Source organism: Biomphalaria glabrata, chromosome 2, assembly GCF_947242115.1.
Source record: "Biomphalaria glabrata chromosome 2, xgBioGlab47.1, whole genome shotgun sequence".
NCBI lineage: Eukaryota > Metazoa > Mollusca > Gastropoda > Planorbidae > Biomphalaria > Biomphalaria glabrata.
Window position 1 is genome coordinate 43456871 of NC_074712.1, and position 13825 is coordinate 43470695.

The window sequence follows — 13825 nt, forward strand, 5'->3', positions numbered from 1 at the left end:
GTGCGTTTCTAACATAATAATAATAATAATAATAATAATAATTTATTTTTTAATAAAGCGCTATTAACAAAAAAAAATGTAGTCTCAAGGCACTGTGATATCATTATAGACATAAACATGAGAGCTAAAATGACAAACTAATCTAAAATAGTTTTAAACAGAAAGGTTTTAATGTTCTCGTACGATAATAGAATGGTGTGAATATACCAATAAGGTGAATGGAATCCAAATATGATTTAAATGTGGCTTAGATTTAAGATGATTCTGTTCAACAAATCAGAGGGTCTTTATTAAATAAATAACAAATGTCTTCTATTCGGAAGGTTAAGGGAGAGTAAAGTATTTCACCTGATCACGCAAACTCAACTGTAACCTATTTATTTTGCCACACATGACTTGCACAAAGCCGTTTTCCATTGGAGGCTGGACGTCTATTTTATGTTCTCAGCGTTTGTCTTAGGCAAGAGTTTTGATTTTTTTGGGGGTGGGGGCCTCAAATGTGTGTCCAGAGACGTACGTGAGAGCTCTCCAGCAAAGAAAAGGACAAAAAGAACTGGAGCTATTTTTGTCATGAAGATATTAGATTAACTCTAAGCCAACAATCAACCAATCAGCAGCAAGGCTGGTCCTACAGATTGCGGGGCCCTATGGGAAAAGGATTGCCAGTGGCCTATTCTGGGTTGTGATAAGGATAATAATTGAAGATTAAGATTTTATATTAGAAAATAAATTCGTCTTTGCATTTTATTCCTACTTTAATAAGAACCAAATCACATTCAAATTAGTTTTAGGAGCCATCTACAATTGATAGTAGTTTTGCAACAAAAAGCTGATAAACATTCAGATCTGCCTTTTAGATTGACTGTCGACTACCAATGTATCGCTTTTGTTTTTTTTTAAGAGGTCGAGATATTTATAGATCTATATTTGTATGCCAGTGACTATCAAAGTAAATTAAGACTTTGAACTTCTTGTTTTAAAATTCGTTTATTAAATGAAAGCTGACAATGCCGTTTTTTTTAATTGCCAGTAGGATAGGCGTTTTCCATATTGAATGACACCCAGAAATGACAATTTTGTCTGTTTTAAGGATACTTTCATCAGTTTTCAGAAGATTTTCATAATTTCAGGAGATTTTCATGAATTTTTCGTATATTTTACAATTTATAGGAGAATTCCAGAAACCCTTTAATAATAAGTTATAATGGTTTATTTTAATAATTAATACCTACAATTCGCGCGGGGTCTATGAAAGTGCGGGGCCCACTGCGCCGCAAGCCGCATAGGTTGCAGTGGCCTAAGACCGGCCCTGCTCAGCAGCACGTTTGTTATATGTTAGTGATGACAAAAGCTTAAAAGACTTCATATTCCTCATTTAGTCGATTAAATGTCCTTGAAAGTTGTAAAAACTGATGATGCCTAACACTCGGAAATTCCCGAACACGACAGTCCTTTCTAGAAGGCGATGGTCCATTGTAAGTGGTTAGTACATCGAGATGTAGACCTGGCATACTGTTGAATAGTACAGTTATCAATTGACATTGTCAGATTGTCACAGTTTCAAAACGTTACGTTGTTACATTATCAAATGTTTCGAAGTCACACTGTTACAATGTCACATCCTTTTGTCTCGCTGTAAGGAAATCATAGAGTAACAATGCCAACATGTAGTACTTTTACAATGTCACGTCATTGCAATGTCACAGTGTCATACTGACGCAGTGTCACAAGGTCACACTGTTAGAATGTCACAAGGTCACACTGTTAGAATGTCACAAGGTCATACTGTTAGAATGCCACAAGTCACACTGTTAGAATGTCACAAGGTCACACTGTTAGAATGTCACAAGGTCATACTGTTAGAATGCCACAAGTCACACTGTTAGAATGTCACAAGGTCAGACTATTAGAATGTCACAAGGTCACACTGTTATAATGTCACAAGGTCACAACGTTATGAAACGTTAGAATCAAGCAGCGAGAACGTTTGTGCACGAAATATTTTCACGCTTGTGCACTCTTGATCTGCAGCAATCAATCTCACGTCATTCTCTCCCTTTGATGGAACATTAATCAAGTTTCGATACACGGTTTTTGGCTGGCCACTGTTCTAATATTATGAACCAGAGGGCTCAGAGATCGATTGTGCCACCCGTTCCCCCAGAGCGCGTAGTTTGGCTGTAAGATCCAGTCAAGACGAAATAGTTACTTTGCAAAGACAAAGGGTGAGGGGGGGAAGTGTAGGCAGCTACTGCCCTCGGGATGGAGTTAAGAAGCTGGGCGTTTAATCGGTATCGATTTCTAATCAGACCAGACTCTATACGATTCTTCAGCAACAGGTGTGCTTTTTATGTACATTTAAAATGTCATTCACGTCTGAGTTTTAAAACTACAAGAACGAGCCAGAAGTGGGAGGTTTCTTGAAGGTTTCTAATAGGAAGGAGAACACATATACTGCTATAGATAAAAGTAGATTGACCATAACTCCACGTTGGTTATAAAATCTTAAAGGAGACAAGATTTTGTTCATTTACCAAATATAGAAAGTTAAAATAAGTAAGTTCCCCTTTCAGACCTTGTGGTCTATAGGGCAGATGATGTAAAGGACAGCATTTTTATAGTCACCTTTGCTGCCTACGGTTAACGAGGGTGTCATGTAGCCAGCACAACGACCAACCTACAAAACTTTTCCCCAACTAATGTCAGGTGCCCATTAGAGCTGGGTGGACTCAGAGGCGCCTGAGAATACCGAAAAAAAATCCCATCCCTGTCTGTGAAGATCCAGTCAAGATGATTCGAACCCCGGACCTTGGTTCGGAAGCTAAGCGCTTTACCGCTCAGTCACCTCGCGTCTCTACCAAATATAGAACAACAAGTAAACATTTTTAAATAAATACATATTTAAAAGAAAAAAAAACACTTCCATTTTGTAAATTTATAAAGCAATTATTTTACTCTTAATAACTGATTTACAAATCTACTTCATCCCCACCTTTACCTAGTTCTTAAACTGTTGTTCCTTTGGGCACCACACTTTACTTAGACTTAGGTCCTCCCGCGCCGTTCGGCGCATTGGGCGGCAAGCTGTCTCCATAATGATCTGTCACTGGCAATGTCTGAAGCCTCTTCCCATCTGGTGTCCACTGTTCTGAGGTCCTCCATGAAGGTGTGTCGCCAGGTAATACGAGGACGTCCCTGTTTGCGCTTTCCTCGTTTTGGCTTCCATGTTATCGCAACTCTTGGTGTGCGTAATTCATTTTGACGTAGAACATGTCCCGCAAACCTCATGCGACGCTCAGTCACAACCTCACTAAGTGTTCGACTCCTAGTTCGGCAAAGGATTTCCTTGTTTGAGATCCGGTCTGTGTAACTGACTCCCAAAATCCGTCTCAGCCATCTCTGTTGAGCCACATTTAGTCTTTTCTCAATTTTGACAGATGACTTCCATGTCTCACATGCATATGTAGCAGTTGGAATGACGATTGTGTTGAGAAGGTGTATTTTTGTCTCGAGTCCAATGGCTTGGCTAGTCCATTAGGCTGCAGCCTTTGGAAAATGCTCCCTGCCTTTCCTATTCGGCACGCTACATCATGGTAAGCATCTCCATCATTTGTTATGATGCTGCCAAGGTACGTGAACTTGTCCAGCTCTTCAAGCTTTGACTCGCCAAGTCTGACGGGGACACCCTTTGCCTTATATCCCACTCGCATAATTTTAGTCTTATCCAAGTTTATGCGGAGGCCAATTTTGGGTGCCTCTCTGTCTAGGCTCTCCGTCATTTCTTGAATGCATTTATTTGTAGCCCCGAGTAGTGCAACATCATCAGCAAAGTCCAAGTCCGTCAATTGGAGTTGTTCATGCCATGGAATACCAAAGGCAGTCTGGTTCATTGCTCTCCTCATTATGTAGTCGATGGCTAGGAGGAAAAGGAAGGGAGATAAGATGCACCCCTGTCTCACACCTGTCTCGATTGTAAAAAACTCTGTTGTTCCCTCTTCTGTTTTAATGCAGCAACTAGACTGACTGGAAAGGTGTCGTAGGATCTGGACGAATTTTTCTGGTATACCGTATTCTCTAACTATTTTCCATAGTGATTCTCGGTGGACACTATCAAACGCTTTTTTGAAGTCCACGAAACTGATCGTTAGCCGTTGTTGGTACTCAAGACTTTGTTCTATGATATTTCGTAAAACGAAAATCTGCTCTGTACATGATCTGCCTCTTCGGAAACCTGCTTGTTCTTCTCTGAGCCTTTCATCTACAGACTGTTGAAGCCGTCTCAACAAAACAGTGCTGAAAACTTTGCCTGGGACAGAGAGGAGAGTAATGCCCCTCCAGTTGTTACAGTCTGCCAAGTTGCCCTTTTTTGGAAGCTTTACAATCACAGAGATTTAAGAGATCAGTCATTCTGTTAACAATGCACTGTCCCCCATATTTTAGCATTTCTGCTGATATCATGTCTAGTCCTGGGCACCACACAAGATCTGTCAACCGTCTTTCTCCCTTCCTCTCTGTCTTTTGCCTTGGATAGTAACTCTTTCAATGACAGGCCCGTCCATTCTTTTAAGTTGTCTTTCCATCGCTTTCTCTGTCTGCCTCTTCTTCTTTTTCCTGGTACTGTTTCCTGAAGGCAAGTCTTTACGATCCCCGAGGACCTTGTGATATGGCCATAGAGTTTTAGTTTTCCGACAGTAGTTAGTTGTCACTGTAGTCAATCGCTGTATTAATCATGTTTCTAATCTATTAGATTTACATCAACTGTCAAATTTCTAGGAAAATCGTTAGAGCCGTTTACGAAAATGTTCAGTCTTTTTAAAATCTATCACACATTAATATTAGAACAAAGCAAACTTTCTTACAAACAGTAATCATCTGCCTTAAAGAAGAATTTGTCTAAAAAAAAAAAAAGCCCCCCCCCCCCCCCAAAAAAAAAAAAAAAAACAGATTGACCTTTAACATTTGAATGTTTGTGTGTGTATTGCTGTGAAGATTTCCGGAAGAACAGAACAGCGGGGACCAAACTGTCGACATTTTCAACTGTTCCCCTTCTAGTAAATTCTACGTGATAGATTCCCGACTCCGTGCGTCAGTTGAATGGTTTCTTGTCCATAAGAAGATCGACTGTGATCTTCGGTTGGGTTAAACTCTGAAGCATTGAATCAAATATTTGTTGACTTGATATGAACGTAACCTGCAGTGGACAGAGTTGATACATTGGAGTAGAGTTCAACTCTAAATGTTTGATCACCAATGTAGTGGAGAGTCAATGTCGTCTGCAGATGTCTAACTTATGTCCTAACTTATGTCCTAACTTATGTCCAAATAACTACAACCATTTTCTTATGACCAATTGGTCTGTTTCTATGTCACTTGTTGTATATGAGTCGGGTAGTCATCTTGAGGTAAAGTGTTTTACTCAAAATGAGGTAAAGTGTTTTACTCAAAATGAGGTAAAGTGTTTTACTCAAAATGAGGTAAAGTGTTTTACTCAAGCGCACATGTGTCATGTTTGATCAGAAGTAAGCGACTACCAGATTATGCAAGCACACATGCAAAGCTCAGCACTGAATAAATTATACTTTTAAAATTCTAATTGAACAATCTTTTAACAACGCTTCACAAACATAATAGGAGTCACAAGTCAACAATCTTGAATCAACAAGCTTATGAACGATTTATAACTGAAACGTATTACAAGTCACACAGGTATAGAAAAAACAATAAATTTAGACTCATGACTTTTTAACTCAATTGTCTGTGATTATGTTGCCATGGGGTAGAGCTAGTCCTATGGGAGAACAATAGAACATTATGATTGAATATAACAGCTGAGATAGCCAATTGTCTGGCTTTAGTTTTACTAGACATTTAAGTATCAATCACACAACAGTTGTGTATATAGACATTGTTTAGTTTCATGTGTAACAACAGGTGTATATATAGGCATTGTTTAATATGTTGAGTAACAAGAGTTGTGTATACAGACATTATTTAGTATGCTGTATAACAACTGTTGTATGTATAGACTTTGCTTATTATGTAACAATAGTTTATATATAGACATTGTTTAGTATACTGTGTAACAACTGTTGTCTATATAGACTTTGCTTAGTATGTTGTGTAACAACAGTTGTGTATGTAGGCATTGTTTATTATGTTGTGTAACAACAGTTGTCTATATAGACTTTGCTAGTATGTTGTGTAACAACAGTCGTGCATATAGACATTGTTTACTAAGCTGTGTAACAACAGTTACAATACAGACGAGGACTAAGGAACATTTAAAACCAGTAGTTTTATCAACTTTTCGAATTGATCCTTCTGTATGCAACCAAACTGATGAGACCTTTGTATTGACTCTCTAACTCTAGCCTGATGAGTTATTTCTGTTGTACCTTACATAGCATTGGATCCATTCTGACTTTCGTGATTTTTTTATTTGAGAAAGCAGCTACAAAGTAAATAAAACAGTTGCCATGGCTTCGATGGGGAAAAATGAACTCTCAAAATAAACCTTTTTTTTTCATTTTCAACTGCTATACTCTCCTCTATTGGCGCACCGTCCCAAATTTTTATTTCTACTTTAAATATTAAATATTACGATACTGTCATGTAGTCTTGCTATTCACTTGGAGTCAAAAATACTTGACAACATTTTTATAGTCACCTTTGCTGCACAGAAAGCAAATCAGGCGATATGAATTGAAATTTGTTACTTGTGCATTATCTCGCCAATGAGCAACGGTATTATTCATTAATATAGTCTTAATAATTTTTTAAAAATATGTTACTTATAAACCATACCAACTGGAATTTAGACATATATTTATTAAGTACATTATCCCATGTCATGATTTCAAAAGCCAAAATGCAGGGGCCCCTAAAAAGGTCCAGCCCCCCCCCCCCCAGATCCCTAGCTACCCACTTAAATAAATGCACTAGATTAACACACGTAATTACGCATAAGACGTAATTATTTTCTGTTAAAAAGGAAGGTCTGTAATTTATAAGATAAGATAAGATAAGATACCTATGTACAGTGTTGCAAGATCCTATGGCTGCTAAAAATCAACGTAGATGGTACCACATTGATATTGAAATGGTACAAACGAGTATAAAATGTATAATAAAATCTTTGGTTTTGATACCATTTTTTTACCGTCTTGATTCTATGTAATCGATTATAAGAATCTTACTCTAGTCTTGATGGAGCATTAAACAGTTTACGCTTTCGACCACAAGGATCCTAAATGCCCTAGCTATTGGAATAGCGACGATTCTAATATATAAACTATAGGGCTCAGATATCGATTATGTCCACCCTCTAAAGCACGGAGTTCTGCGCTAAAAGACAAAATGACATCAAAATAGTGGCGTCTGTGTAACAGGAATGAGAGATGAGGCTAATGCTTCCTGGGAAGGTTCTGACATTGTGCATTTAATTAGTGACACTTTTTAAGAGAACGATCATTAAACAATGGATGTCAGCTTAATAAATGCGTGCACCTGGTCTGAATTAAAAGCTTCGCTTTCAGTAGAACTTCTAGTTTAGAATAAGTGTTTCAAACATTTTTTTTTTCAATTTATTCCTCCTGCTCTTTCTCTCGAGATTTGTCGTCTCTGGCCCCCAGCTTCACTTCATGGATCCCCTCCCCTCTCTTTTAGCACCTTATCCTTCTTCTTCTGTTACTTTCTCCCCTCCTCTTATAAAACTGTATCCCTCTATCCCTATTACTTGATTCACCTGTTACTTTATCCTCCTACCCTGACAACTAGTTCATCCCTTTTCTCTTGTTGTATTTCAGTCTTTCAGTCGAACTAGTAAGAATCGAACATTCAATGAATAATACAACTGCTATAAATTTAATGTTTGAAAGACCATAATAAATTTACAAGTGTGTCAAACATTTGTATCTTTGCAAACTTTCTGATTTAAATACACACTCCTACAATAACATTATGCCTACTATAACTTTGTTCACTCACTTACAAAAATTAAGCACACTATAACTTTGTTAAGTCATATAAAAAGAGACACTTCAATTTACGAGAGTCAATATATTTAATATATCAATAGTCTTTATGGAGGCAGTTGGCTGATCAGTTAAGCTTGGCTTCCGAACCGGGAGTCCCGGGTTTGAATTTTTGTGAATAAGTTGGGGAAAAGCAAAAGCGGTTGGTCATTGTGCTGGCCACATGACACCCTCGTTAACCGTGAGCCACAGAAACAGATGCTCTTTATATCATCTTCCCTATAGATCGCAAAGCCGAAAAGAGAAAATTCACTCTATCCTCCTTAGAGTGTTGTTGCTAGATAAATATTCTTGAATAGACAACCATTAATTATTATCTTACCACTTTTCTAAACTCTATAAAGTGTCTTATTTAGACTTAAAACAACAACGGTTTTTTAAAGTTTATCAAATTCACATAAAGTCAATAAACAATACAAAAGAATCCACCAACGAAGTTCCTTAAAAAAAATCAATTTTGACTTTTCAACTCGACGGTTATGTTTCAGTGTTACTGGCCTGAGTGCTACTCCACGGGAAGGTCAAGAGGGCAGCTTGTGTGTTTAAAAATATAACATCAGTGAAAGCAAAGTCCCACATCATGACCTCATTGGCCGCCACCAAATCAGCCAAACCCTAGCTTTGTAAACATAAAACATTAGCTTCCTGTTTCAGATGTTTTGAGTCAAAATCTAGTTCACAAAACGTCATCAAATTAAATATAAGCACATGCTTATGAAGACGCTTGAAAAGTTGAAAATAAATTTCAAAAATTGTAATTTCCCTACACCGGTTCAGTTGAGCTGCGACCCACATATAGAATACTATGGAAGTTAATACTAAAATATTTCTCAACGCTGTTCCAGAAGAAGTAATCGTGACCAATTGTTATAGAAGGCCTCAACACTGACCTACAACGTCACAACCTGTGGGCAGTTTGGATCTGTGACGTGGCAACAGCCATTAGTCTAATCTGCCCATCGGTTGTGACGTTGCGGGTAAATGTTCCGGCTGTCTATAACAATTGGTCTGGATCTAATGTCCCTGATTTAGTTTTAGTGTTTGGTACTGTAGGTTCTTTGGACCGAGAAGCTTGACGTTTGGTACTGTAGGTTCTTTGGACCGAGAAGCTTGACGTTTGGTACTGTAGGTTCTTTCGACCGAGAAGCTTGACGTTTGGTACTGTAGGTTCTTTGGACCGAGAAGATTGACGTTTGGTACTGTAGGTTCTTTGGACCGAGAAGCTTGACGTTTGGTACTGTAGGTTCTTTGGACCGAGAAGATTGACGTTTGGTACTGTAGGTTCTTTGGACCGAGAAGCTTGACATTTGGTACTGTAGGTTCTTTGGACCGAGAAGATTGACGTTTGGTACTGTAGGTTCTTTGGACCGAGAAGCTTGACGTTTGGTAACTGTAGGTTCTTTGGACCGAGAAGATTGACGTTTGGTACTGTAGGTTCTTTGGACCGAGAAGCTTGACATTTGGTACTGTAGGTTCTTTGGACCGAGAAGCTTGACGTTTGGTACTGTAGGTTCTTTGGACCGAGAAGATTGACGTTTGGTACTGTAGGTTCTTTGGACCGAGAAGCTTGACGTTTGGTACTGTAGGTTCTTTGGCCCGAGAAGATTGACGTTTGGTACTGTAGGTTCTTTGGCCCGAGAAGATTGACGTTTGGTACTGTAGGTTCTTTGGACCGAGAAGATTGACGTTTGGTACTGTAGGTTCTTTGGACCGAGAAGCTTGACGTTTGGTACTGTAGATTAGTCTCATAGCTTTGGGTTAGAAGTTGTTGTTTTATTTAAAGGTTTATACAATTGTTTAGAAAAGTCTTCGTGCTTATAGATTAGAAATGTGCTCCTTGTGTCTTCTCTAAGTCTACCAGTTGTGGACTCTAAACATACTCACTCACTCATTGATGTATAAACTGGTCTTTCTTCCGAAAGAAGAGAATGAAGTACGCAATATATCGTGTTTATATTTTTGTGTGTGTTGCATTAATGATAGATTAGACTCATACCATTTTTATAGGCAAGCTATAAGTCGTAAGCAACTATCTCTATTTATGTTAGTGTATTAATATGTTTATATTAATATATTATTTCTTATACAAATGCACATGCAATTATTATAAAACATATTTTAATAATTTCACACCTCACATAATTGGCTTTAAAAGAAGAAAAAAAAACAGAGACCGTTAACAACGCTCAACACTTAGACTGTTTAGAATCTTCTTATCGTATCAAAGTACAAGTCATTTCTAAACTGAGATTTCTATTTACAGACCAAACATAATATTTCATTGATGAGCTACCTTTTCAAATATTTGTCGCCAGAAAATGGAGAAAAATTCTGCATTTTACGTTATTTGCAAGGCTCTCAAAATATTTTCAATAGACCTTTCTAACTACTGACACATTACCACCTCATTGTCAAAGACATGTAGTGCTTGTATTATGTGTGTGTTGATCATAGGACAACTAGCTAATCAGAGGATAATAGTATAAAATTATAGTGCTGTCTTTAGTTAAATAAAAATATTTTATTTTCAATTAATTAACATACGTTTTTTTTTCTCACATCTTTTAAATTAAAATAATTTTTTTCGAGTGTAGCTCTTCGTATTTATCAAAAGAGAGTGCGGGAGATAAAAAAACAAACTTACCTTCTTTACGATCTATCCCTCCCCTTTCCTCGAGAATTAAGCTTTTTGACTTTTTTAGGGAGGTTTGTTTTAGACTTATTTGTCGCCCTTTATAAGTCTGGCACCGTCTGACAAAATAGATCAGACGACTCCCACACCATCACGACAACCTGAAAACACTCACACCGGAAATTGAACGCGGCCCGTCGCGAGACGTCGCGTGCCACTCAATAAGAAGTTACACTCCACGAGGTGTGCACAAGGGGAGATAAGAATGAACAACAATATGAGCTACTCCGGCTTTATTAATCGATAATCAGTCTCCCTCCTAACGACCTACAAAGTTTGTCTTCCAACTAGCAACTAGTCCGTGGTGACCAATTGAAAAAAAAAATCAGACTTCTAATTTTTCTGTGTTTAAATAAGATCTGGAAGTCTGTCAAATTCTTAATTTTTCCTTCTGAATGATTAACCACTAGATTTAAATATCCTTTCTACAAAGTTTATACCTACCTATTCTGTCTGTCTGTCTGGTAGAATTGTTCATCGATATTTCTCCCACTTCACTTTCTGGGATCAAGCTGAAACTTTGCACAATTAATTCATAGTCTCTAACATAACAATAATAATCGAAAAATAAACCAATTAGTAAGTTAAATAATTATAAGTAATCAAGTTTATCTGATATCAAAAAGGGAACTAAATCTTACAGTATTGAGATATATAACTATTAATAAGGAGTTTTTCTGCTTAGAAAGGCTTTTTTAAAAACAAATTATCAATATATATAATTCTCTTCATAGCCAAACCATGCGTGACACTACGCCAAAGTCATGCAAAGATAACTTTTTTATATCTGCAAGTCGGACTAGAGTTACCCCTCGTAACTTTCGAGGCGACAGAAAAAAAAAAGGGGGGGGGGGAGAACAAGTAATCTTTCTCTTTATACATTCTATATTTGACTACATTTATGAGTGTATTTTTTACACACGTCAATGTCTGGTGTCATTAAAATAGTTGTTTGTTTTTATGTAACTTTGTTTTGATTTCGCTCCTTCGTATTGCCCTTCGATTTCTAACCATGGCCACCCCTTCACATATATTTCTTGGAGTCAACAGGCCTTTCAATCTAGTCTTAATTCCTGCATCAGGCAACTGTTTATTTCTATCAGTCGCATATTTCTGGGAAAATGTCATCGACGAAACTGTTGCTCTCGAACTCCGCAAGATGGCTGTACGCTTTGTTTGCAAACATTGGGATAACTATGGCAACGCCCTGTCCATTGTTCTTACTCACGGAAGCACAGTCACACGCTGCCTACATGAATACTTCTGGCGAGCAGTCGTTTGCACAAACCCACTCCATTTAGACAACTGTGTCATTCAGGAAGTGTTCACTAAATAGCGACGTATGCTACGCCGCGGGTCTACTAGTATTTTTATATTTTGCTTGTTTATGCATTTAAATTCCTACGTCCTCATCTTGAAAAAAAAAGTTACGCCACGTCACTTGACAGTGACAGTAAATAAAATTGTGTTGTCTATATGTGCATTTTTTAAGGGCATGTTTACAATAGACTTTCTATTATTAACGAAAAATCGATTGCAAAGTCCAAACATACAAGCACTAGCAGATCCAGAACTTTGGTATGGGGGGCGACTTTTTCCAAACATTAACTCTAACGCCCAGTAAACCCTAACCCTAATCATAAACGCGCGTACAGCCATGTTGAGCCCTTTCTCTTCACAGCCAGTGGGTCTTTAAGCACAAAAAAAAATTTCGGAAGTGAATAGAAAAATATCAGTAGGAGCAAAGGTTGAAATAAGGTGACTAGGAAAATAATATTTGGGTTCAGAACTCATCTCAATTGTTACTCTTATAATGAAAGAGTTCGAATGAATTCTAAATTTTCCAAAACATAACCTTTTTTAAAATAACTAATATAAATTGGTGTGCAATTACATTAACTCTGTCGCCATATTTGACAGCGAGTGAAGTTGGGTATCTGTATATAACGTTGCCGTGTATATATGTTATGTTGAAATGTTCACAATTAAAAAGGCACTTAAAACGTAAAAAGGAATTATTTCTTTGCTATACTGAAACTTACAAATTCTTTCATTTATATATATATATATATTTTTAAGTTGGTGACTTTGAAGTTTAATCTAGAGTCATTGACATTGTTAAGTTTATCTTGAAAATTCTTCATTTATCTAAATCTGTGTCAAGTTTAAGTCACTAGTATTCCACAGTTTAAAATAAAATTTAAGAAATTAACAGGATTCTATAATAAAAAAAGACAACTCTACTTGGTAATGCTTAGATTGGATAAACATCGATCATTTCCCCTTCCTCTGCTGGTATAATATTTTTTATAAAACAAGAATGTCTTTCAACAGATCTATTCACGCACATATAACACGAGAATCTATGCCGAGAGTGTGAAAGTAGAAGAGAGTTAAGTATTTTGTCAAGTCACTTCCCGTTGTTTTAGTTTAGTTAAGTCTTCAGAAGGAATCCCATTGGTTTAATTGGGACCATTGATCTAGCGTTACGACCGCGGATAGTCAGAGCCGAGCAAGGTCAACCTTCAGACAGACATGGATAAATGTTCAACTAGCTTGCAGTTGCCTTTTAATTAGTATTATTATTATTATATCTTTTATATAGCGCTACTTTCATGCTTATAGCATGCTCAGAGCGCTTTTGGTCCAATCTCATTTGTGGACCGGTTGGGGGGTGGGGGAATCTAGTGTCAGGTGGGTTTAGTCGCTTAAGTAGGGTATGATATGATGGTCCCGTATCCCCAGCCTGAACAGAGTAACACAAGAACCTAAAGGTAATGACATGTAAAATATCTGCCTTTAGTCGCTCAGTAAGCACAATTCTGCCCGAGTCGGGTGTCGAACCTCGAGCCCCCTTCTAGGTAGCCAAGCCAAGCCAAGTTCAAGCGCACTTGGCCTCTCGACCACGCTTATTTCATATTATGGATTGGGTGCTTATTTGACATCAGAGGTATATATATCTGTGCAGAGGTACTATATGCACACATTCACATAGAAATGTGTGTTTGTTAAACTTAAAGACATGTCAATAAATAGGCAGCCCTGATCCACTGTCACCTGGATGCCATGCTCATGATTTTAGTGAAATGTTTTCAGGTAC

General features: G+C 37.5%; 1 protein-coding gene across 3 annotated transcripts in view; it reads right to left on the minus strand.

The window, feature by feature from the left end:
- LOC106050278 (neuronal acetylcholine receptor subunit alpha-10-like) overlaps nucleotides 1-10864 on the minus strand; it is a 135907-nt gene extending 125043 nt beyond the window's left edge. For all 3 annotated transcript variants that reach the window (XM_056020724.1, XM_056020726.1, XM_056020723.1), the window contains exon 1: nucleotides 10678-10864. The gene's annotated coding sequence lies outside the window, so the exon portion shown is untranslated. The remainder of the gene's footprint in view (nucleotides 1-10677) is intronic.
- Between the last annotated feature and the right edge of the window lie 2961 nt (nucleotides 10865-13825).